Source organism: Seriola lalandi, unplaced genomic scaffold (assembly GCF_002814215.2).
Source record: "Seriola lalandi dorsalis isolate HSWRI2012SDOR001 ecotype SW California unplaced genomic scaffold, Sedor1 jcf7180002054686, whole genome shotgun sequence".
NCBI lineage: Eukaryota > Metazoa > Chordata > Actinopteri > Carangiformes > Carangidae > Seriola > Seriola lalandi.
The window spans coordinates 1,132,481-1,141,458 of record NW_019525239.1 but is presented as its reverse complement, the minus strand read 5'-3'; positions in this window follow the sequence as shown (position 1 = coordinate 1,141,458).

Here is an 8,978-nt window from a genome sequence, read left to right as displayed (position 1 = left end):
AGGAGAGCACAGACACTATGATTTAGTGGAAATGGTTGAAACAAAAATATAGCAGTTCATGGTATGATATCTCACCTGTTTGATTTCTAACTAGCCTTGATCTGAACTGTATTACATGACTGTCACCAGTGTTTTGGCCACTGTCACAGATGTGTAACTTCTTGTGGTGGCTGGTCTGAAATCCGGACCTGATTTGAAACAGACAAATGTACTGTACATTTTCAAACAAGACTAGGTCTAAACCTAGTACATGTCTGGATCGCCTCTAGTCAAATGCTGATTTTATAATTGTGATGTCGTCTGACAAAATCACCAAACGCATAAATGAAAGACCAAGACTGAGCTGTGATTTCAGCTGGATTTAGTGTCGCATTATCACTCAAAGAGAAAGTTAGAAGAGTCACAAAATCACAGTCATAGAGAGAGAGAGAGAGAGAGAGTTAGAGAGAGAATGACACACAGCAAAGGGCCACAGGCTGGACTCTGGGCCACCACTCCACCAGGTGAGCCACCGGGGCCAGAGACAGACTATCTTTCTTAGTTAGTCCCTCCCACAGAGCACAGCCTCCGTCTGGATCCACAATAGTTTAGTCTTTATTTACTTCAACGTCAGAACAGTGACAGACTTTTATTAGAGGCAGGTCTTTATTGTTTTGGTTGTAATAAGCTGCTGCACAAACGACCTGTCTGCTCGTTTTTCACAGGAGGACAGTCTCTGTGAACACCTGCACTGTCAGCAGCTTGATGCTATTGGGCAACTTGACACAGACCTGCAACCTGATTAGACTAAATAAGACTTGGACTTTGGCCATTTGTCCTAGCAGCTATACACATTCTTACTCATCCTCATCTGTCCATTTCTGTCCCTTCTCTGTCTTCCAGTCTTGTTGTCTCTCTTTACCCTTGTCTTTCTTTTAATATTGGAAAACCAGAGGTTCACAGACCAGGTTCAAGTCTCTGATTTGTTTATGATCTCCTTTTGTTTCTTCTTTCATTTCACTCGTTTCCCTCTGTTCAGCTTCTTTTTCCGTCCCCTCCATCTATTACTGTCTCACCCTCCCTCTCTTTGTCCATCCTTTACAGGCCGCCCTAGGTTTAAGTAAAGAGCTGCTCAGGGTCCAGGACCATAAGGGGCCCCTCACATGAACAAATAAACAAAGTCTTGTGGGGTTCCACTATTCTTGTTTTGTCACCTTTATATCAGTTATGTTTTTGAGCTACTTTTCCATTTGCACTTGCATTAGTATGAAACTGTACTGAAGAAAGTTAAGTTTACCTTTATATTTGTATTGGACCGTCCCTGGCCTCTGTCCTCCCCTGTTTCTGTGTCTCGTCTCTTTCTCATTTCTGTGAAACCATTTCCTGCTGCCATGCTTTCAGTTATGTGTGGCAGTTATCATTCTGTGTGTGTGTGTGTGTGTGTGTGTGTGTGTGTGAGTGAGAGAGTGTGGCCCATATAATGTGAGAAGCAGTTATCAATCTGTCCATCTCCAAGTGAGTCTCTGAATAATATGAAAATGAATGCTCCTCTGTTAAATAGTCGTTATTACCTTCTCGCTTCAGTGGGCTCGGACTGGAGTCATCACCAGAAACAAAGCTGGGCGGCAGATAAATGAAAGATCAGCAGTGAGCTCCTCAGCCTCACAGAGACTATTTCAAAAACCTCCTTATCTCATCTTTTCTGAAAATCCAAGCAGCCCCCCTCCCTCCCCTCCGAGAGAGGCACATTACAACTCGCTCCATGAGCGTCATTTTGAAAAATGTCTCATATACATGTGAGGCAGGAAAAACTCACCCACAATTCATCATCCAGCATCTCTAAAATTTGCAGAGGACTGTGAAGAAGAGCCATCATTGTCTCCGATTCTGACTTAAATCACCTGCAGTCGCTGAAAATGAACCAAGATGTGTTTGAATTTTGTTATCAATCATTCTGTAAATGTAGATGTCAGATCTCATGCTGGAAGGATTTTAAGTGATGTCGATTGATGTGACGATGAAGAGATTTTGAGTGACACCTCTACAGGTGAGGGGCCACGCTGATTGAGGAAGGCAGAGTAACCAGACTCCTTTTCTCCATCACTGCTTTCTTTTCCATGATGTTCCTGCAGGCTCCTCCTCGGGGGCCCTCAAGCACTGCTGTAGTTTCTCTGGCGTGTCGATGTTAGCAAGATGCATGGATGGGGTCGAAGCTGAATGGCTGTCAACTGGAGCAACCACCTTTGAAAAGACCCGACTCTGGTGACTGGAGCTAAAGGGTCTGCGGCTCTCTGTTGGACTAACTTGGGCAGCAAAAGGAAGAATGGGCTGGGTCAACCTCCATCGAGCAAAGGCCCAGCTGTTTGTATATTTAATATTTTTATATGTGTGCTGAACTGCTGAACCCATTTGCACCAAACTTGGTGGAATGATGGGTCATGAGAAGAATGAGTTAAACTTTGGGGCATATCCAGATCATTTCAACCACTCCTCCAACCTACACAACCACACAGGTTGTTCTCTTCAACCCTCTGATACGACCCATAGGAGTGTCTCCTGAAATAGCGCCCTATGGTGGCAAGCGTACCAGACCTCTGTTGTCATGGTTACAATAATAAACACACGGACTGTGCCGACTGTGCCATACCTTCCTTTGTTGCCATGGTCACTAAAATAACAATCATGGCTTGGTTAGGTTTAGGCACAAAAACTACTTGGTTAAGTTTGGGAAAAGATGGTGATTTGGGTTTACCCTCGTATTATCCTCAAATATTACTAACACATTTTACCCTTGGGGTCAATCTGACCCCAGGGATATTTGCCTCAAGAAAAAGATTTACAGGAAATTGTTGACCAAGTTTTAAAAGAAGTACTTCCTCAACATTACAGTTTTTGTTGTCATGGTTACAATATAAACAGTTAGTTTCACATCAGATGTTGACCCATCCATCCACCACAACCTCTTCCTGACTTTGTCTCTCTTTATACTGCGTCACCGCACTTTTCCTTTTGCACCTGTCATAATTACTACAACCACTAGATGTCACCTAGCAACAAAACATAACTAATGGTCATAATAACCTGCTGCACAGACGACATGTGGGCTCGTTTTTTACATTATTTTTATTAAGTATTCTGTGTGTTTGACATTGGCCTTGGTGGATGTCTGCGCATTTTGTAGTTAACTGTGCGATTGTAATTTAAAGTAAAAATGCCCTCCATGTTTTGTTTTTTATATTATAATAATGCATGTAATGCAAAACATAATGCTGTTTTAACTGTCACGGCGTCATATATTGTAGGTTCTTCTCTTAGCAAGCTCTGTGGAGTTCCAGACTTACAGAAAGTGTCAAAGGGCTCAAATCCTCCTTACAGTCCTCAAGGGCTTTGCCTATTTCACAGCGCACATCCCTTAGCTCAGGGTTAGCAGCATGTATTAGGGTCAATAAGTGTGTAAGGGGGACACTGGATCTTGGCCTTAATCCATCTGCTAATCAATAATGAACAGAGCCTCCTCCTCAGGGAGCAGTTCAGTCCAGATCAGACCTGTGACAGGGCAGCCTGAAGCTATGCACTAAAATGTTGTGGTGATAAATGATGATGATGACGATAATCATGATTATGATGATGATGATTATGATGATAATGATGATGATGATGATGATGATGATGATGATGATGATGATGACGGTACCTGGACTGTAATAATATTGTTGACCCAGCTGGTCTAATCCTGACTGTGTCTTGACCCTGTTTTGTTGCCATGGTGCTGAGGGCAGATGCTCCACAGGCAGCTAACTGGTAAGCAAGTGTACTTGCTTGTAATGCTGAATTTGTTCAAAAAGTAAGTTAATAATAGGTTTACAGCATAAATTTACAGTATTCATATCTATCTGAGTACATATATATACACACTCCAATTGTGTGCAGCTTTTTAGCACAAGCAATGTGGTGTGAGGCTAAAAGTGACGCCTTCAGCCTGGCCATATGTTCTTCTTTATGTTTGAAAAAATCACCCGTCTTTTCGGCCTCTGCTGGGTGTTTTTGTGTCAAGTGACACTGAAGTTCAGATGGTTTTAAAAACTCATTTGAGAAGGTCTTGAGGCACAGGACGCATTCGGGCACTCATCACTTATGTGCAAAAGCAACAGCTAGCTACATGCTAGCAAGTAAGCTGTTTCAGGAGCAGAGCAGTTTGGTGGCAGGTGCAGACCCCAGGTCAGCACTCGTGATGAATGATGTTTTGACTGGCAGGGAATTAGAAAGATGAGCATGGCAAATAATAATAATATTTCGATCCGTTATATTATTATGAATAATATTTGTAATAATGCTCACAATATTATTATTATTCGATTTTTTTTTTGTTGTATTTTTTCTCATCTTCCTTCCAATTTGCTTAGGACTACCTAGTGCCCCCTGGCGGTCCCCCAGGGGGCCAGGGCCACAACTTTGAAAACCACTGCCTATACAGAATACAGGAGTGGTTCCTAGATGGCAGTATTTTCACAGGATGTTGGATGTTTACCTCAAAACTGATAAAGTTCATCTCAGCTTCCCTTTGAGCTGGAGAAATGAATTTCTGACAACAATCCATGAAAATCTTTCTAGAATAATGATAAGTGGGTTACATGGTGTTTAGACATTTGGGTCAATGATATTTTAAACATGCATTAATAATGTGGAACAATGGTTATCAGTTCAGGTTGGAATGTAAGAGTCTGTGATTCTTCTTGAGACCCCCCTTTAGGTGTGAGAGGGCAGGAGGGGTGTTGGAGGTGATCAGAGTTTTTTCTGTCAATCTAATGAGTCCACAGTGTGAATTACAATGAGTTTGCATCTTAATAGTGCGAAAGCAGACATAGGAGGCTCTTCTTGATAAATCAGAGAACCCCAGTGTCCTTACCATAATCCTTGTGTCCTATATGTAACAAACTGCTGCTCCATCTCTCAGAGGGACTCAGAGGGAGGTGTGTCTCTCCTATTACTGGCGACTCTTCTATGAAAAGTAGCTAAGGTTTGTTCAAAAAGTCGCTCCATTTGTCACAAGGTGCTTTCTTCAAAAAAGCTGCTAAAGGGTCTGAAAGGGAAAACTATTGTCGATTTGTCTTGATGTAATAGTTCTTCAAAGTTATCTGGCTTTCTTTGGGTTTATCTCAGATTTTCTGGTATCACAAAACTGGCTCACTTTTATTCACCAACATCCGACAGTTTATGATGAAGTGAGAAATAATATAGAGCATTAGATATTTTCTACAGTACATCAGTAGAGTCATTTTGCTGCTCCAGATCTTCCATGTGACCGCTCCAGTTCTAAAACAGAGCTTCTAACAAACAGAGTTTACCACAACACAAACAAAAATGACAATAATAGCTGCATTTTCATTTTAACCCGATTGCTGACAGTGTCCATGCTTTTATACTTTTACATTATATTTATACTGACTTCAAAAGACATGAACTACTCTGTCATCCTCAGTGGCAGAAACAGCCTGACACTACTTGTAACTTAATGTGCAACTTAATGTGCAAAAAAGGAAAAATAACTCTCTAATAAAGACCTTATAACAGTTGTTACACTTATTTACAGTATAGCCCTAACCCTTACCTTATCACTCTTACACCTTCTTATTATATTCTAATATTCATATTATTGTTATTATATTCTGAATATCACTTTCTGCTGTCACTGTAGACAAATTTACCTCATCTCATGACACTGTCTCATCACATGAACACAATCGTAACCTGATAAAATAACCCACAGTTACCTGAGCCAGCTGACAACCAGGTTCAGTGAAGCCAGGTAACAACAGAGGTGATACCGGCCCGAGGAGGGGACAGGTGGGTTGAGCTGTAAACACAACCTGCAGTCGCATGTCTGGGGAGCAAAGTGGTAATTTATAGTGTTTTATCAAACATGTTACTCTCATGAACCTGTCTCTGTCCTCACGCTCACTGCAACCAAACAGCATCCTCTCTTCTCGTCTGCTTGTATCATTTCACTGAGTAGTTAAAAAAAAGACAAATATACACACACACTATCTTGTGAATGACAGGTTGTTCAGCTGCAGCCTGCAGACTGAAACCAACTTAAACCTGCTCAGAAAGCGATGCGCCAGAGGTTTCATGTGTACTCTGTGTCCCACAGGAAACACAGAAACCTTCAGTCTGAAATGATACAGACAACAGAGACATCTAGTGGTGGAACATGTTCACTTCAGCAGAGTTCAACCTGCTGTTCGCTCGAATACAAGTCACCTTCTGCTTACAAAAACATTATATATCACACAATTTCTGAAACCTGTCACTCAAAGAGCAAAACCACACAACAACTTACACAAGTAACATGCATGCCTTTTCTAACAACAACCAATCAAAACACTACACGTATTCACTATGAGAATGACAGTCAGGAGGAAGAGGACAAGGGTGAAGAGCAGAAGGAGAGAGACCTGTCTCTGATGAGAATAGGGTTACACTCACTGACCATGTCAACAACCACAGGTTATCTATGAGAAAGGCTGGACTGAGAGTCCAACCCAACATGAGTAGTTTACAGGGGCTCCGTAATTCAAACCTTCAGAAATGAGAACAGGTATGAACCTTTTTGATCAGGTATGAACAGTTTAAAAAATGTGTGAAAGCAGTTGTAAAAAAAAAAAAACTGTAATACTCAGGTTTGCATTTATTCCTGGCTGTTTCTGATGGCTCATACCACCTCCTGAGGGAGACACATGCGAACACACAAGCACCTTTCAAACAACAGCATGTATATTAATATGTGGGATGTCACACATCCTCTCTCCTCCTGGTCCATTTCATCTGTCTGTTGCTTTTATAAAGGATGAGAGGAACTCATGTGATGGTGCGGTCCAACTTGGTCCTGTCAGTCATCTGTCGTCTTATTGAGAATCTGAGAACCAGTTACAATGTGTGTCCCAGCCTTTATTAACCAGCCGTAAACCAGCCATAGTTTCCCAGTGTCCAAGGAGACGTCCGACCAACAGTAGAAAACCCACAGATTTTCTGTTTACTGTGATATAAATCCTGATGTCTGAGAAGCTGGGATCATCAAATATTGATAATTGGCAATACATTTTCTTTATTGATTTGTGGTTGAAGTCTTTAAAGAAGATTTTTTTTCAGATTTTCCTGCAAACAGACAAAGTGAACCAAAAACAAACCTCCTTCAAAATAAAGTGTGGTACCTATTCAGCCCAGATCAGACACTCTGGGCCCATCTACACCTGTTGGTGCAAACATGTGATCTGTAGCTGGACTCACTGATTGTAGTTAGTAACTACATCAGTGCAAAATACTCTCATTTCATTTGACTTCACTGATTCTTTGAGTAGAGCATGTATCACAGACACATGGTCATGGGTCAATGCTGCAGCTGTAACCATGGTAACCTCTGGACAGGCATGGGTCTGCTGACTCAGCTGTTTCTGAGTCTGTCACTGAACACACAAGATATGTGCACACACATACACTCAGTTGGCAGTTTATTAGGTATACCATCTAATCCAACAGTCCTGCAAGTCATCCTCCTTCATGAAGGTTGGTGTTCCTAGTGTTCCTATTATTTTGTCCATCCCATTCAAATACTGTAAGTGAGGGTAGGCTAAATGAAAGAACATCTCTGTGTAACATAATACAGTTCTACAAGCAGCACCAACTACACCCTGCAAAATAAAATGTTCACAGGTGAATCTGCACCTGTTTGAAACAGTTTAACCTTCATGAAGGAGGATTAACTGCAGGCCTGTTGTGTTAGACTGTGTTCATTTTAGCTCGGTGTTCCTGATTGTCACCATCAGCTGCGTTTGGTGAAACAGTTTTCAAATCAACGGTACTAAATAAATTAAAATAAATACAGACAAAACATATGGCTTAAAAAAAACTAGACAACCAGGACTAATCAATTGGCAGAGTGTGAGCCATCACTAATACAATCTATTAGCTTTGGTTCTGTTATTCACTCCTCCCCCCACATGGGGGCGGTAATCACCATTGTAGCTATAAAACCTGCACTGGTTTACTGCAGACATATGGCAAATATGAAGGTGCAACAGTTGGGTGTAATGATTATTATATCCAGAATGTGATATTATATAATGACTCAAACCTGAAAGAGGATTAAATAAAGCATCAGTTAAATGATTTCATTGATTGAATTGATCATTTCCAACAGGTGGGTTCAGAGTGTTTTGGTCCAACAAATAGTATTTATGAAGCGGTAGTGTCGACTTCTTAGTCTGTCACAGCAACTGAACACAGGTGTTTACTTTAAGCTGCTTGAAGCTGTTCTGTCTTCCACAGGCTTGTATATACATTTCCATACAGTGTTGTAAAGGGACGCTAACAGTACAGTAAACACAAATACAGTGTTGAAACAGAATGTATTTAATTATCCAAAACATTACTGTTGTAACTGTAGTACAGAGTTTGTACAAGAAAACAAAACTATATACCATGTATAGTCATTTGTGCTAAATCCATACACGTGTAAAAACTACATTAACAGCAGTTCCTCTGTAAACATGTGACCTCATCCTCCATGATTACAGTAACAAACAGAATGTATAACAGTATAAACTACACACGTTCTTTACAGTTGGATGTATTGTACAGTATACTAACCATCCATTCTCACAATGCAGTGCAGTAAATGGGTGGCTACAGTAAGACCTATAAATGTTTATGCAACACACTGTAGTAATACGTATTATACAGTAATGCTGAAGGAGCAGTTAGATAAACCTGATCACACCTGATCTCATCTGATCATACCAGGTGGATGCCCCTGTAAACAGACTCACGTTGGGGTGGACTCTCAGTCCAGCCTCTGTCATAGTTACAGTACATCACTCACATTTCATTGTTGTGTCTGAGCATTTTTTATTTTCTAAAGTCAGTCAGATTTTTATCAAAACATCAAAACATTTGGAGTCTAAGTCTTGAAGCTCTGGTGAAAAGGTTTAATTCATTAGTGA